The 18,282-nt window shown below is 46.1% G+C and overlaps 1 protein-coding gene across 1 annotated transcript in view; it reads left to right on the forward strand.

Moving 5' to 3' along the window:
• Positions 1-353: 353 nt before the first annotated feature.
• LOC142772057 (uncharacterized) overlaps positions 354-18,282 on the forward strand; it is a 77,759-nt gene continuing 59,830 nt past the window's right edge. Inside the window, exon 1 of the mRNA XM_075874156.1 lies at positions 354-511. The gene's annotated coding sequence lies outside the window, so the exon portion shown is untranslated. The remainder of the gene's footprint in view (positions 512-18,282) is intronic.

Consider the following 18,282-nt stretch of genomic DNA (forward strand, 5'->3'; position numbering starts at 1 on the left):
TGTCATGGGTGTAACGTGATTAACTTTATTGAAAAAAGCATAGAAAACATTAGACAGAGCTTGTAGCTGTAACGTAATAAATAGCTTATACGTGGAGTGAAATTAGTATGTTTTTTTATGGATGTATCACGTGTAGTGTTATTCGTTATTGGCATGGTCGCTGAACAATGTTATTTCTGGTTACGATGGAACGTTGTGCTGTCTCGAGGCGATGCTTTAACTCTTGATTTCCTAAGCTGCTGAAAATGCCTCATACCAGGAAAAAAAAGAAAGAAAGCCTCTCGCTGTTATTGTTGCGCAATCTCAGTTTGGTCAAACTCTGAAATATCGCTTATGAGCTAACAAGTTTAAACCTGCGGTGACGTAAGACGTGGTGATCATAGCACCCGGATGTTTTTAGTCTTTCAGCTGCAGTGGGCGTGCTTTAGTGTTGTAGTTGCAAACCGCCTGCCCTGGACGCTTTTGATGCACTCATTTAGTCAAGGAGACAGTGAATCGCTACCTTCCTAAGGTAAGCATTGCTTGTTCGAGCATCGATGCAGCAGCAGAGTAGGAGTTTATCGAACGAGAAATTGTTTTCGCAGTTGTTTATTGACTTTACAATGGTAAGACGTGACAAAAATTAGAGATTCTATGGCAGGTGAACAAAACATAGTGGCACTCGTTGCACACTCAAGGTTTATTATAAGCGTTGCGAAGGTTTCCGAGTAGGAGAGCAATCAGGCATTGTTTCCACCAGCGACAATCACTCATTTTATTATTGAGGTCACGGGAGCTTTTTGTTGTGTGATGCACATTTTAGAGCTGTGCCCGAGGCTGCAGTGCTCTGAATCCATGACAGGTGCAGCAACAGCATACCGACTTATCTTACATGGTAACAGTAAATCCAGCTGACGTGGCCAGCGGTGTTGCAAAGGTGCTATATGAAGCGTGAACATCTGCACCTCGAGTCACTTCTTGTTCTGTTTGCCAGTTCGGAGATGTCTGCGTGGTCGTTGCTAGCCACCTCCAGTAACAGCGGCTAGCTTGCGGCAACTGGTGTCATTTCCAAGGAACGCGCAGGACATGCCTGTGGGCGATAAATGTTCCACGCACTCTTTGGTGAGGCGAGTTCGTCACCACAGCATTAATATGCGAGTCTGTGTGAGTGGTGATCACCGGAGCATCTGCGAGCGTACTGTCGGTCGCCTAGTTTCTCGAAGGGAGAGTGGATCTGTTCGTCTAGCAGGATCTATTTGACGAGCACAGCGAGACTAAGAATGCACCGCATTTATCGGGCGCCAGAAGCCATCACTATAAATGCGACTTAATCACGCGCCTGAGTGCCGACAGGTTTGCCCGACTTCGCCCGGACATTTTGAATGGAAAAACAGCACCCAAAATATTGATTGAATAGTTGATTGAAATAACTTTCGTACGACAGAATAGCACAAGCCACGGTGCTGACCAGCAACCAGATTTCTGATGGTTACCACCGTCTAAATGTCACAGGCGTTTGTTGCTACATTTGGTTAATGAGCGCGTCAGCTTCGCCCTGTCTCCTTGGCGCTGTTGTTACGCTGGTGAGAATGAACCAAGTAGCCCCCATGCGCACATATTACAGAGAATATTTGCCCCATCGTGCAGGCTTTTACTCTTGCTTGTACGCAATGCACGCCCGGTGTTCCACTCGTACACTTATTTTGTGGGCCCTTGTTTTTCTAGATGGCTTATCATGTGTCCCTAAGACACTGGCCGCAGACCACACAGCAAATCTTACTGAAGCGCAGGCGATAAGCGAAGTGGCGATGCATATCACAGGTTGAACCATTTGTTTGTTGAAATTTGTTTTTCAATTTCGAAGCGCAGAGGAAATATCACTTGCCTTAATTAACGTACATCGATGCGTTTGGCGAGTGTGCAAACTGGCCTTAGCATCATGGTAAATTATGCAACCAGTATTTTCGTGCCAAAATTTGTCTTGCTCCTACGGGTGATATTGAATTTAGGCATAGTCACGTCTAGTAGTGTAATAGCTGTGTGCTGTATATTATTTTGCGAAATGTAATCTACAATCTCCACAGCAACCGCATGTCTGCAACATTCAGTTAAGCTCTGTCATTCGGGGTCATCGCCTATACTGCTAGACATGCAAGAAATAATCATTTGAGCGTTGTATTTGTAGGGACTGACAGTGTGAGGACCAGGGTGCGTTTCACGAGCATGCGAAGCTGAGATTACAAGCTTTTGCTAACGATAACCTACTGAAGTTGCCACTATTCAGTTGATCGTATAGTCTCTGTACTGCGCGGCTGTAAGTAACTGGGTTAAACTTAGTAGCGTCCCGTGATTCATCTGCCCAATACTCGTCAGTGTGTAGATGGTGTGTAGATTATCAGCTTCAACTGGCCTTGGACTTCTAGCCACGTAGAGACCCGGTACCTGCTTGTCAGAGGATCGCTAATGGCGGTATGACTCTTCGCATAGCCTCGTCCAGAATTTCGGTGCCTAAAGAAGGGGCTTGAGGGAGGTGCTACCCGAACGCAGGGATGCATGGCTGAACTGCAGTACGGTACGAATGAGGGCTGGTATGTTGATGACTGCTAAAAAAAACATTGCTCTGAAGGCAATAGCGATGACGAACAACCAAACGCATGGGGCTAACAACAAATGACTTCCGGTCGATAGTGACTCTGATTATTCTTACTGCTTCCCATCGTACTAGCCCGGTTTTTCTGCTGCTAATGTATAACTGAGTCCTTCTGCAAGTTTGGACAGGGGGAATCGGTTTGTATGTAAAGGGGAGAGGGCCGAGAGTGGGATTTGTGACATTTTTTTTACGTGGAATGCTTCGTGCTAACGTTTTTGTGTGAACTGTTTTTGTTCTCAAACAGCTTTCGTAGGGCAGGGGGGGGGGGGGGGGAGTAACCCTTGCTTGGTGACAATTTTGTGCGCTGTTCAGGCATTGTTGATTCATCGCAGCAGATCGCGGTAGCGACAACTTATCACTGTCTGTAATCGGAACATCAGAAAGAATTTGAGCCTCTTGATTTTATGACTCCTGGTTCAGAATTCTAGGCACATTCAGGAGCCTACCAATTTTCTCAACTATTCTATCACTTTGCTTTGTTGCGCAGCTGTTCCGCAAAAGGCTTTCCTGACAATTGATGCATCCTCAAGTTTTTCACTTTCCACATTCTCTAAGTCAGGAAGCACAGAGGAAAGAATAATCTTTTTCTTAAACAGTGTACCTCGTTTCTGTACTGCAGGTTTCACAACTCGCGTTGAAGAGATATCATGTTTAGCGGGAAATTTCAGGTTAGAAGTACTATTTTATTGTCAATGGTACAGATATTTTTACTGCCTTTACGATAAAGCACTCTACATGCGTACTGCATGCAACACTTCTCGTCCAATACAACTCATGAACTTAGAGGAAAATGCGGTACACCTTTCGATAGATGTCGTTCCCCTGAGCACGAGAAGAACATTCGGTGCGAATCATAGGGTTGATCGCGAATGTATTTTCTTTAACATTTTTCTAATTCAACACAATTCAAGAGATATGGCCTGTGTGTTCTGTGATGTGCTTGTTTGAGTTGATACTTGGGATTACCGAGTATACAATATGTGGCATTGCTGCCGTGGAAACACAGAATAAAAAAACCGTTGAAAAGCAGCATTTATATAGACTGAACGTTGTGCATTCTCAAATGCACCTTTCCTTTCTGCCTATGCTACAACCACATCCTTAATATGGTTCCACATAAGTTTCAGCTAGTAATCAGACAATTTTTGCAAGAAGTTCCATTTAGTCAAGTAGAGATGCGTCTGAGATAACGCTTTGAGTATGAGGAATACTGCCCACTCATTGGTCACTGGGTTGTGTACGATGCAGCGTTCCACTTATTCAGTACCTAGGAAATTCATGCATCCTAAGAAATGTATGCATACGTTGATGAGCGTCACCCGTATTTCTGGCATAAGTAAACAAGTATGATACCTAAATGAGGCAAGTAAGCAATCAATTTTCTCGTATATTTGATACATACCTGAATGGACGAGAATGGACGAATTTGGGGTCACTTCTCAGCACTGAAAAAACACTGAAAATAATTGTTGTACTGAATAGCTTCGCAGCTATGTCTATATGGAACACGCCGGTATTTATGCTCCATCAAAACATGCCCGCCGATACCTTTAACACATTGTACTGAATAATAGAAAGTCAGTTGCCAGTTCAGGTATACGACAAAATATATAAGAAATTTAATCTTGAGTTGTCCTTCTTAAGTGTCATATCGGCTTAGTTATGCCATATATTGGTTACGGTAACCGTAGTATGTATACAAGCGGGCGTCGAGATAACCAAAACGTAAGGCATTAATTTACTCATTGAACTTTACACGGTACTACGGATTATTTAGGTGAATCTTAAAACAACTGTGCTGTCAGACAGGGCCAAATAGCACCTATCAACCTGTAAAATTACGAGAATGACAGAAGTAAAGCTGCAGCATTTGCATTTGCCTTTTCGAGCTTATAATTTGGTTTAGATGCATACCCACATGATCCTACATCATACAATACATCAACCCTAAAATGCAAGTGTGAAGATGCAACTGCTACAGCTGTTGTTATTGCTTTGTGTGTGCATAATCTGAAGGGAAAATGCTACTCCCAGAAAAACAATGCTCAGAAAGGCACCTGCCATTTTGGCTGGCAGTAAAACAAAGAAAAAAATATTTTCAAGAATTTATTTCACAGAACACTTTCTCGCGCATGGTTACGTGAAAACAGGTACGGTGTATATAGAATATACAAGGCCATGTCAAACAACACACAAATAATAAGCCATAGTGCTTATCAATACGGAATAAAACTTGTGACCAACAACATCCATACAATAAGAATAAACAGAAGATGCAGAACAAGTAACAAGTAAAACCGGTATTCACACGCAGTACTTGGTATGATCAGTTATTCTCGCACACGTGCGAAGTGTCAACTGTTAACTCGGAAAAACACGTGCAAGAAAGAGCAATAGTCGCTTGACGTAAGCTGTTCGTCAAAACGATACTAATGGTACAGTTGTGCTATTAGTGATGCCACCTGGACGCTATCCTTTGGCATACTTAGCAAAACTACGGAATAAGTATCGCGAAACGTCAGTGCTTACGTAGCTACCAGACCTGTGCAGCTCATTGTAGTAGTAGTTGGTCCTGCTTTTGCCGCTTAGGTCGAGAACTATGTTCCTATTGGGTTCACTTGGGCGTTTAGGGAGCCTTCGCCACAGTTTCTTGATGCCTAATGACTTGTTTGCATGGTAGACATCAAGATCTGGCAATTCTGGACAGCATTCTGTATCTTCGAAAAATAAAAAAAAAACATTTCAACATTAGGTGTTAAAACAGCAAAGCGAGAATAATCTTGACTTCATATAACTTCATTCTAAAATGCGCTTACTCACGCAAGGTTGTAAGAGAGTGTTTAAAAGGTTTGAATTGCTTCTGTGGCAGTTTTGATGCCTTTGCAATTCCAATTAGCTGGAACGTAATAGCATACGTAATATATGTTAAAAAAACATGCAGATCAAAACATTCTGTAACCCCCCCCCCTACATACACGTGCACACACGCACCACCCACACGCACCTCACCCTCCTCACCCACACACACACGAGCGCACTCACACACGCGCGCACACATGCATGCATACGCACACACACGCAATCAAATTGATGTAAAGCTATACAATATTTTCGAAGTAGAAAATAAAACGGGAACCACGCCATTTCCCTTACCTTAGAAAAACCAATATGGGACGTTTTTGACGTGCGAGGAGAAACGGAAGGTAAAAAGCCTCTTTTCTATAAAAAGATCACGCTGTGGGCCATTTATCAAAGTGTCCAATAACAAGCAGGTTGTTAATCTCGAAGCCAGTCACTGGAAAAAAAATTGAGAACTCTAGTCGGTAGCATCACTGCTTGTCCAGTATTGCATTGACAGTACAGAAGCAGCACATATTTGCATTAGAATCCTCAGTACTAGACATATAAATTCTAATTATGTAAAAGTGGTGCAACATAAAAGTGATTTATAAGATAAATTAGTGCGAATATTTTTCGAGGAGAGAGAGATAAATAAATAAAAGGAAGAGACAGGGAGGTTAACCTAGACGAGCTGGTTTGCAACCCTGTACGGGGGTGGGGAAAAGGGCCAGAAAGAGGATAGAAATAGAGATAAAAATAAATTAGAAAAAAAACCACATGCGCACACATTCAGGGAGTTCAGATCACAGTCGTTTGGACAGGCCGGTTGAACGCAAGAAGCGCAGGAGTGCCTTCACAGCCTTCTTCTTCGACATAAAGTCCTGTCGGCAGCGCAGGATTCTTTCTTCTGAAAGAGGCTGGTTGTCCAGTTCATCTAGTGCATTGCGGAGTGACTCTCTGCGAGCAGTGTTGTGGGCATTCACACAGAATGTGCCAAGTTGTTTCATCACTGCCACAATGGTCACAAGCAGCAGTGTCGGTCATTCCTCTTCGGAATGCGTACGCATTGGTAAATGCGACGCCCAACCATAATCTGCACAGCATAGTAGCGTCTTGTCGGCGTAATTCCGGAGGAATTCGAAGACTAAGAGTTGGGTCCAAAGTACCTAACCGTGCATGGATGAAATGTGACTCGTTTCATTGTGACGAGGTGCGCTTGCGAGCAAGCATGCGGAGTTTCCGTGCAACATCAGTTCTGGAAAGCGGAATTGATATTTCATCGCTTTCAGTATGGGCAGAACGGGCAGCTCGATCGGCCCGTTCATTGCCAATTATTTCACAATGACTTGGGAGCCATTGAAAGGCTATTTCATGTCCTTCCTCAATCAGTTGGTGAGTGTTTTCTGCAATCTCAAATACCAGCTGTTCGTACGGGCCGTGGCGTAAAGGTGATGGAAGGGATTGCAGTGCCGCCTTTGAGTCACTGAAAACTGTCCATTTTTGTGGCTGTTGGTCGTTGATGCTTTGCAATGCGGCACGAAGAGCTGTGAGCTCTGCTTCCGTTGATGTCGTAAGGTGGGAGGTTTTGAATTTTCATGTCGTGTCTTTTATAGTTATAACAAATGATGCCGTTGAACTCTTCTGTAAAACAGAGCCGTCGGTGTATACGTGTATACAGCCTTGATACGTCTCATATAACAAGAGCAGAGCAAGCTGTCTAAGAGCAGGTGACGACATATCTGCTTTTTTCTGGATGCCAGGTATAGTTAGCGAAGAATTTACATTACACGATATGGCATGGCGTGCAACAAAGATACCGCATAACGCGCCAAACACAACTTTGAACACCACCCTGTTGTCACAGACGTTAAAATACGGAAACATTCGTGTACTTCACGTGGGACCAACTGCAAACTACAGGTTTTCCCACTCGCTTTATTCTAAGTGCCAGCATGGATAATCTGCACGCCACTGAAATAATCTGAGCGCCGAGCTATTTAGTCCATGTGCCAAACATTTTATCCAAGCGCCAACATACTTAATCCAAGCGCCAACTCAATCAGGCCGCGTGCCACTGAGTTTAATCCAAGTGCCACCGTGTTTAATCCAATTGCCAATGACTTTAATTCCGGTGTCAATCAGTTTAATCCATGCACTATAAACACATAGTTAGCCACTCAATAAAGTATAAGTGTCAGAATAACGTAAACATGACGTCACATGAAGAACGTTTCCCTCGCCTATACATGGTAGCGCTTATGAAATAAAGTGCACAGTGTTACTTCTCCTTAACGTTTTGGTGTCATACCTTCAAAATAAAAAAAACAGTGAGTAGTAATTGAATTTATGGGTACTTAAATGCATTTGCTCATAGAGTCCATGTTAGTCTTTTTTTTTTCATCGCTACTGCTTCATTCCGGCTAACCATCTATACTATCGCATATGCATAGATTCCTGTCGTCTGCTCAGCAGACGGCGTTTGGCTACTTATTCCCTAAGGCTGCCACAGTCGTCTACTCAGCTCAGTAAGAACAGTGACCGACAGATGATATTCATTCGTTCTTGAAATCAGAAATAACCACCTAAAATACTAAACTTGCATTTAATCGGGTTCATGTGGAAATAAGTTGTTATAAAAGCATCAAAGGAGATACTCCGGTTTTCATGTAACAGACGACGCTTAGTGTAGCTGAAGCGTGTTTGCTTAAAACGCGTGTGTTTCTATACGGGCACATTTGCAGATGAGAAGATAGCTTTGCTTGAAGTCATGGCTGGACGCAAACAAGGACCACACTTGAGAACCCCGACGAACCTCGTCGAAAAAACAGCAGAGTATCGGTGGCCGACAGGGCTAGGATTGTGGACGTCTACAGGAATGGCGGTGACTTAAAGCAACTGGCTGACGCTCTAGGCATCAGCATTAAAACAGCAAGATCGATTGCCGCTACCAACAGAGAAACATCAAAGCATTACGGGGGTTCAAAAAGAAAGTTTGCACATGACGTCGTGAGTACTTTGAGACGAATTGTCGACAAAAACTGCACATTTACAATAAAGCAACTAAAGATGGCCCTGAAGGAAGAAATGCCAGGAGTAAAAATCAGTGCAGGCACAGTCGATCGGTTGCTGGATGCCCACCGCTACTCGATGAAGCTAGTGACACAGAGGCCTACAGATCGCAAACGTGACGATATCAAGCACAGCCTGCAGGCGTTCTTTGCTGCTGGCTGCGCCTCGCCACTCTATGCAAAAACACAGCACGTGGACAGCGCGGCCTTCGATCAGCACAATTTATCGTTCGTTGCGACCTTTTCGCGTAAAGATGACTTGTGAACGTTCGTCTCCGAGTCCTATAAAACAGTTCTGTTTTAATAAATACACTCACCTGTGGCAATGTTGCATTTCTTGAATATTTATAAATAGTAGTAAGCACTCTTGCTTTCCCTATATATATATATATATATATATATATATATATATATATACAAAAAAGTTTTTCCAATGGGCCACACGTACTTGGGCAGAGAAGAAACACAACTTGGCGGTTGTCTTAATTTTATTGACAATGGTATCGACCGGTGGACTGGTCTTCGTCAGGGTTTGCGCAATCTTCCAATGTGCGATGAGAGGCATAATGCCGCGTAAAAAAAAAGAAACACGTACAGAAAAAAAAACTAGGCCAAAGGGCAAATGCGCGTTATTATCATTTTGTTTTCTCAGTGTTCGTTTTATCACGTTGGTCCAGTACGTCACAATACTACCAAGCTAAATAAACAATCGGTACCGTTCGTATTATCGGAGACATTAATTTTGTTTGATTAACAAGATAAGAGCAAACAATAATGTAAGATAAAACTTTCATTGCCACATCAGGATGATCAGCTTGCATTTTATGTGCATTTCAGAACAAAGACATATTGGAATTATCTCTTACTCACTCTGCCCCACGACGGCCTCCCAATTTCTTGAGTATGTAGCTGCCTTTGACCCATCACTGCTCACGGCCAGGTTTTCGATACCTTGATATGTATTCCGGCACTCCTATAAGCAAAGCTTGTCCTTCGAATTATATGACCTGTCCCGGTTATGTAATCTTGTAGTGTGTGCCAAAGCCAATTATGAGCTTTAGTGATGGACACTGAATTTCATTGCGCAGTAAAATATACGGTAATATGTTCCTGCATTTTCTTTCACTTTCATTAAAATTATTCCACCTGTGGCAAGTACTCGTTATACAAACTTGCACATAGCAAAGTATAAGCACTCCGAACACGGCTCAAGCGAACCACAGCAGTGATTTTTTTTTCACGAATACCATCGGCGAATACCAATAATAATGATTTATTCTACCTTCCGATTATTGTCTTTTATACGGTAGGAGCTGCATTTCAATTGCGCTGCTGTTTTCACGCCCCGTATTCAGCTTTTTGTGCATGAATTAAACTGACTGGCGCCTGAAATAATGTAATTGGCAATTGGATTAAACACGGTGGCACTTGGATTAAACTCACTGGCACGCGGCCTCATTGAGTGGGCGCTTGGATTAAATATGTTGGCGCTTGGAATAAATGTTTGGCACATGAATTAAATAGTTTGGCACTCAGAGTATAATAATGATGTGCAGATTATTTAAGCTGGCTCTTGGATTAAAGTGAGCGGGAAAACCTGTAGTTCATCGTAAACTCGGAAGGCTGTCGAAGCGAGCCAATCGTGCAAATAAATCTTTTCAAAGGTCATCGTCAATTGTCCTAGCACACTCACGCGGGCCATACGAGCAAGCAAGCGTTAGTATGCCCATAAAAGTCATTGCTTTACACAAAATACCTGAGTGAACCAAGCTATAGTTAAGAACATCCAACTGGTACAGTGCCATTTTCGTTGCGAGCATTTCATCACGTCTATGATTTCTCGGTAGAATTTACACAACAGCTCTATCAGGCACACTAACTATGCTGCTGACAGACGCTTACGTATTAATCTTGCTAGTTCATGCATACCCGAACTCTCTTCGTTTGATTGCGGTCGCATAACCATTCAAGCTACACAACAAAAACCGAACTCCAAAGCAAAAGATAAAATTGGCCCAAGGACTGCCTCTACCGTACCGCTAATTCATAAGAAGTGTAAATGCTCGTCACTCACCTCTGGGAAGAGACCGCCGAATCAATAGCCCGAGGCTTTAAAAGCAAACTTGTTAAGGTGTCAGAGCCTCCAGAACCATCTAGAAACACGAACAAAGCTTCGGACAAGCATGCACGTTCATGAGCGAAAAAAAGGCAGCATATCCACGGAGTGAATGATAAAAAGTGGGGCGAAGAATTCGTCCGTCCATTCGTTCTTGCTTCCGTCCACCCATGCGTCCGTCAGTGTCACCGTCCATGCTTCCATCAGCCCGTCCGTGCGTGCGTCCCTGCGTTCGTCCATGCAGCCGCCCCTGCGTACTTTCATGCGTCCATTCATGCATCTGTCTATGTGTCCGTTCGTCCATCTATTCAACACCCCAAGTACCACCATCTCGCATCTTTTCATCATATATTTCCCATATAGAAGCACCGCCATCCAGCGGACATTCCAAGGACTAAACGAGAGGTGGCACACGCAAACTTTCTTACGGCTTGCGCTTCAAGTCCACTTCCCACCTTTAACCACCTCGAGTTCATGGTATATACTAGTTCACTGTATTCATGGTACTGCGGCCAAACGCTCGCTAAACCTTTCGAAAACCAAGGAGGTTACGCCCAGCGAGTATGACGTAGCAAACTTTTTCAGTCAGATAGTGCTCAATGTACATGCCATTGGCTGCTAATAGGAAATGAGAGGCGGAGAATTCGGCTTTTACTTTCTTACGGCTTGCGCTTCGTGTCTACTTCCCATTTTTAACCACCTCGAGTTCATTCATGGTATATACAAGTTCATTGTATTCATGTCACTGCGGCTCAACGCTCGCTAAACCATTCTAAAGCTAAAGAGGTTACACCCAGCGAGTATAATGTAGCAACCCTTTCTTGTCAGATAGTGCTCAATGTACATGCCAATGGCTGCTAATGGTGATCGCAGCCTGCGCGTTAACTAAAAGCCGAATGCGCTTGTCTCTCATTCCCCATTAGCAGCCATTGACATGTACATTGAGCACTGTTTTTTATTGTTCAACAACGCACAGAAGTCTCTCACCGGCACCACCTTGGAAGTCAAAATGTTATACTTGTTACATACTACGAGGGACGAACGGGCGCCGCTATAAGGAGCTTCGCCCCTAAAAAGGCGCACGCTGCCTTTAAGCCTATTTAGCACTCGTGAACTCCGTAACCACCGCAACGCTCGCCAGTGAAGAGTGTGTTGGTGCGAGTGCATGGATGTGCTTTATTCTGCTTGCAGGAAGATCCACTGCCGAGAGACGGACATTCTGCAGTCGTTATTTAACGAACGCTGGCTCCGCGTCAAGCGTGATTTCTTTCGTTGCACATTTCGAAATCAAAGAAGGGATTCATGGGAAGGACATCTTCCCCGACGCGCCTAAGCTGTATTTACTGGTTCTTCATGCTATCGGAACATACGTTGCAGATACGGCTTCACTTTGGCGCCGTAAGTGGAACAACCATAAAAGCACGCCACTTGGTAACTGGAACATATCGCATATATCGGGTTCCACTTAAGCAAAAGAAACTAAAGGAAAGAACAGCTGCTGTTCCAGATTCCAGATAACCCTCGCCAGACCACTCTTATCTACATAACAGCTCTGTCTGTTTCAGTTGACTGCTTTATCTGGAGCCTATGTGAAACAAGATTAAGAGTGCATGAAGATGGCCTACTCTTAAGCCTACACAGCCAAGTTTATAACCCGCGATGGTTGTCGAGTGATTGTAATGCTTAACAGCTCTGGCGAGGGTCATGGGTTAAATGCCAGCCTAAGTGATGCACGTGAACTTAAGTGCACGGTATAGAACCCTGGTTGGTCAAAAGTTCTGAACCTCTCGATTACAGCGTCTCACATAACCGTGGTTTTGCGACGTAAAGCCCCCAAGGTACACAATGCTACCTAACCTATACTATTCCAATGATTCTCGAGGGTCACACAGAAAAGAGCCGCGCCAGATCTCAGTGCTTTGGCATTAGTACTTGCGTAGCATGCTGTTAAACGGTGAGTAAAGTAAGTGACGGCTTGACGCTCACTAGAACACCAAAATAAAAATACGGTCGATGACTTCATACAAGCACCACCCACGATTTGTGAGATTCGGCAGCGATGTGTTGCAGGCTCGTATTATGCAGCAAATAGTCGCTCAAAACGGCGTTTTTCGCAGTGAGACCGATATAGAAAGCAAGGCCAGGCAGGTACTGCAGCCGCAACATACGCGAAGCAATATTAGGAAGCTGGTGGTTGTGGAACTTCCTTTATGAACGATTCATACTAAGGTACTCGGCTACCGACCCACATGTCACGGGATCGAACCCCGGCTGCAGTGGCTGCATTTTCGATAGAGGCGAAAATACTGCAGGCACGTGTGCTCAGATTGGGGTGCACGTTAAAGAACCGCAGGTGGTCGAAATTTTCGGAGCCCTTCACTATGACGTCTCTCATGGTGGTTTTAGTACATTAAACCCCACATAGCAATCAAACGACACTTATCATCATCAATATCATTATAAACTATTTTAAAAATTACAGGGTACAAACACCTACACGTCTGTACAAAGCGCGAGATCGTTGCGTCGAGGTCTCCATGGGCAACACCTGCAGATGACTCGTGGTTTGCGATGCAGCATATCCGGGTGTGCACGGGGCCCCGATGATACGTTAGCCTTGTGTTTTCATCTTGTCTTTATCACCACAGCTTCAACTCTATGAGCCGTCAAAATTGTTGTCTTCGTGCAGCGCGACAGAAAAAAAAAGAAACAAAAATTGACCGTTGATTACTATACGGCCTAGTGTGAATTCTGGAGCTCACAGTCGCAATGGGGCGAAACCAACCGTGTTTGAATTTTTCGCTTTTTCAACGTATCCACTACGCCTTATATCATTTTTATTGAGTAAGACAAGCATCCTTCATCTTTCTGTGGGTAAGCGAAATAATCATTAGACTTGGGTATAATAAGAAGTATTGTGATGCTGCATGTCGGTGGGTAGCACGGAATATGGGTAGGTTTAGCAGTGGGTAGGTAGCATAAAACTACACAATCAATGCGTAATTGTTATTGTGTGTTTGGTTAATTTACTATGCAACGCTATATAACATAGGTTAACGCGATTCGCATAGGTTAACGTAAACATGCCACCTGTATAGGGCCGTTTCGCGAACAACTTTCAAGCTTCACGCTGTGGTAGAGTATCTGACTGCCACGTGGGGGGCTGGATTCAAGTTTTATTTTTTGGGCGGGGGTGGGTATTCTTTTATGGCTATCAGTCGTGCCACTGGCGGCGAAGGCGGTGCCGTTCAACCTTGGCATAAGATTATAGATAGATAAATTCTGACACTGTCCCCGCGCAGCGTTGAGAAGCGCTATTCCAGCGCGCCCAGATGTTGGGGCCATTACCAGTTATCTTGAAGCTTCATCGGAGCCTTCTTAGATGGCGCCGCAATGAGCGGGGTTAGCAGTCTCGGCAGTGCGCTTTGAAAAAACGCGCATGCATCTGATTATGGGGCTATCTACTGGCATGTGTGACCACGCTGTTCGGAAGCAGGGCTTATTTTTTTGGTGTACCTTTAAGGCTATTCTATCGACGAAGACGAAATGGGTTCCCGAACTGGGCAGAACGCGTTCTGTGCGTGTATATTTGCAGGTGTAAGCAACTTGATTAGGCAGCATTGCAACACTGTGACAATGAACATAAACAGTATTGCACAAGAAAAAAATACGAAAAAGGCTGAACTTTGCTAGTCTTAGCCGCACCTTCTACTGATAAGATATGCCTGCTTGCCAGAGCAGCTTGTCCAGATATTTCTACGTATCTAAGACATCACGCGGTCTTTAGCGGTGCCTGTCAGTACAGATTAGTTCCACCCAGATTCCTCATTTTTGTACACCATAGGCATAAATCCTGTTACAGAATTGCATGTTTTTATTACACTTTTTTTGCTACGCCACAGTGTACGACAGCAATACATTTAAGATGGCTATTTCCCAATAAATAATTTCATACTGATTCATGCATATTCCTTTCCGGTTAGGTCTATGTTGAGTTAAAAAAGAACTGTGTGTGTTAGTGGAAAATATATTGGTGTAGTATAGTTGGAATAAATACGAAAGCTCTTTGCTCGTATTTTCATCGGTAAACTGTTAGTGAAGCTGCCTTTAAAGATAAAGAGCCTGCCTTCAACCAGCCTGATAAATTCCCGCTTGTAAGAGTTTGAATAAATGTGTGCATTCGCATCGTAAAGTCCAGTCATGAACGACGACATTAATTTAGTGCGTTGTATATGAAACAGTTTCGTGGTTCAAAGATTTATATGTATCGCGGAATAACCGCACTGCTCTTCTGTTCTTGATATGGCGTGCCTTTGCGTTTCAAATATTCATTTATATCGCGTTCACATCGAAGAAGCTCACATTGGCTTCAACGATTTCCTGTGTAATTGAAAGCCCCGATACACATGAAATTAATTTCTTTTGCACTACATATTTTCTTTTAACGAAGGCGTAAAATTTAATAAATTTTTACGAGTAAAAACCACAATTTGATTACGGAGGACGCCGCAGTTGAAGGCTCTTGACTAATTTTGACCGTAAGGGGCGGTTTAACATGCTTGCATGCAAGAAAGGAAGAGTTCTTTGAATTTATTCCTCACCATCAGATATTTTGATGGAAGAAGAGCACACTGACTGAAGTATTTTAAACATGATTTTAGCATCGATGAATGCCGTGAACGTACGGAAGTAGCGGGGTGCGCGAACGGAACTTAGCTTTCAGTACTCTCCTGAATCAGTGTTCACGACGTTCACCGTCTGCACATGGCATTTTCATGGCGATGAATTCTTATACCTGGCAAAAATTCACATGTCAATCTGAGAAGATAATTTTTATCGCATTCTGAGTGTTACTGACACCACACGGATCAAAAACGTTAGGAGGCAGAGGAATTTCAATAGGCCAGCACCACTTCGCCGGGTACGTTGTCCGTGGTGCCATCTGACGGCTCGCAGCAGAGTGCGCCCGCGAGACTGAACGTTATCTGACCACTCCGGTACGCTCAGTGTAAACACCTGAACATCATTACACCATGCGTTCGACGCAGGAAAAGAGGAGAGTCTCGTCGCGACCGCCGAAGAGAGCAGACGTGTTTTTCGGTCGGTCCCCGACCGGTTTTCCTGGAGGAGCACGCGAGCGTCTAGTGAGGCGCCGTACCTTACGGGCGCTTCCATGCTTCCATTTTTTTTTTCTCCCCCAGTTTTTTATTTTGATAGCTTTTGCGCACACCCGTGCGCCGTTTTAATTTTTTCTTCCCTCCCTTGTCCTATTGAGCCATTTTTTGTCTCAAGCCCTGTTCAGGGCTATCAAGATATTGAGGAAATGTAGAGCCCTCTCATCTCCCCTTAGTTCTTTTTTTTTTTTAATCTGTAATGACCTCGCCTAGTACGGCCCATCGCCTCTACCAGTAATGACGGACACCCCTTCTAAGGACGCTCCTGACGAGATCACCCTCTGCGCGAGCCTGCATGCTACCGCAACGAGCCGCCCCAGCTCACCCAAACAATCGCCTGCGGCCCCGATGATTACCCGGGCTCGTAAACTGAAGGCTGCTGCCAATCGTCTTCAAAAGCACTCATCTACCAGCACCCCAACTTCTCGGCCCCATGTACGAAGGATCGGGAAACTGTTGCCACCACGCCGGCGTCAGGCACCAACAATCAAGGCCGCCACCACGAAAAGCGTGAAGCTAACGGCCGCAGCCGAGGAGGCCGCCGCCGCCATTTCCTTAGTACCACAGCCTTCCCAACTCCATCTTGTACCCACACTACAAGAGGGAAGCAAGGCTGAGCTGCAGGACTACCAAGAATCGGTCGCATCAACACCGGCAGACAGCGAGGAACAGGCCAGTACCGATTCCTCCTCGCCCACATCATCCTCCTCTTGGGAGCACAACACGCCTCCGCCCTCCTCTCCGTCCCGGTCGCCCTCCCCAAAGGGTCTGGCCCTTTTCAGAACCGGAATCTGCGCTGACGGACCAGGCCGCCAACGAGCAACACAACAGGCGTCGTTTGCAGCTCCCCCCAAGCGAGCGCGCGCTCACTCTGCGCCGCCGGCAACCACTTTCTGCCCTTGCCTGCTGGCCGGGCAAGCCTGCCGCGCCGGGCGTCAAGAAGACCTGTTCGGAGAGGGGTGTGCACGCAATGCTGTCTCTCCCCTTTTTCCAGGCGAAGGAACGCGCATGACCTCTACTGGAAGGGCAACCGAGGCAACATTGGAGTCTCTTGCGCAAGCGGGAGCCTCCCAGACCGCCACAGGAAATCCCACCCTCCTCGAGCCTTCCCCACCTTCTTCCGGTCACGCAACCCGTCCGACCCGTCCTCCAGAGAGAGCGGCCTCTCCGGTGTCTGATGGGGTGGTTTGTTTACCTCCCACCTCCTCGCCACAACAACAGCACTCTCCTCCACTCTCCCGCTCAAAGGAGAGCACGGGCGCGTCGTCTGCTACGGCCGCAGCTCCTCTGAACTCTGCCGCTAGCACCGCGCCACACCCTCCTTCTGCTTTCGGCCCCATGCGCCCACTGACGGTGGACGCCTCTACCGAAGCAGATTATGAAGAGGCCCGACGCAAGCATCAGCAGAAAAACGGATTTCCGTGCCAGGCATCAACAGCTACAAATGCCCCTTCCAGTAGGCAGCCAGCCAGTGCAGCTCCCCCAAGCAAGGGAAAGGGGCCCCGCCAGAAACCAGGTCGCCGCCAGCACCAACTCGATATTATCGAACACCTGGTCGCGAATGAGCCCCGCCGCACCTCTGCCACCATCCTCTACCGCCCCAAGGGCAGGAAGAACAACTTCCTCTCCCTCAGCCGCGACGCAATTGCAGCACAGCTCTCGAAGGTGCCCGGCACGAAGTGTGTGCGCATTAACTTCAGCGGCAACGTTGTTGCGGTTGACACCACACCCGGAGCTGACACCTCCGCTCTCCTGGCAGTGGAAAGCATCGGGAATGTGGCTGTCAACGCCAAGACCGCCAACAAAGGAACCTGTACCGGCGTACTTCACGGCGTTGACGCGGCTTTTGACGAGGAGGTCCTCCAAAACAACATAGAGAGCTCTGCTCCCATCCTCTCTTGTGCCCGTACCGGACGCAATGTCCTTCTCCGATTTGTGGGTAACGCACCGCCACCTGAGGTGGCGTTATTTAAGCAGACCCGCCCTGTACGTTGTCGTCGTCGCCGCCCTCTCCAGTGCGCTGGCTGTGGCGCTTTCGGACACACTCATGCGACGTGCACCAGCTCCCCACGCTGTTCGCGCTGTGGCGGCGACCACGCCCGCGCCGACTGCGTTGCACCCGGCCCCAAGTGCCTACACTGCGGCGGCCCACATCCCGCCACCGAGCCCCGATGCCCTCGCTGGCAACACGAGAGGAAGGTGCTAGAAATAATGGCCTCTGCGGACCCGCCCCTCTCTCGTCGTGAGGCCGAGAGGAACCTTAAGAGCGAGGGAAAAGCCGTGCCTGCTCGAGCACCGTGCACTGGTATTTCCTCGGTAGTGCAACCGGGCCGGACGTACAGCGCGGTTGTTTCGCCCCCGGCCGCCGAACCCTCGGCCCCCGACTGCGAGGTGCAAAAGGACATGGTGATTAGTGCCCTGGCCGCTGCCGTGCAGGCCCTCATCGGGACAATA

This window comes from Rhipicephalus microplus, chromosome 9 (genome assembly GCF_043290135.1).
Source record: "Rhipicephalus microplus isolate Deutch F79 chromosome 9, USDA_Rmic, whole genome shotgun sequence".
Taxonomy (NCBI): Eukaryota; Metazoa; Arthropoda; class Arachnida; order Ixodida; family Ixodidae; genus Rhipicephalus; species Rhipicephalus microplus.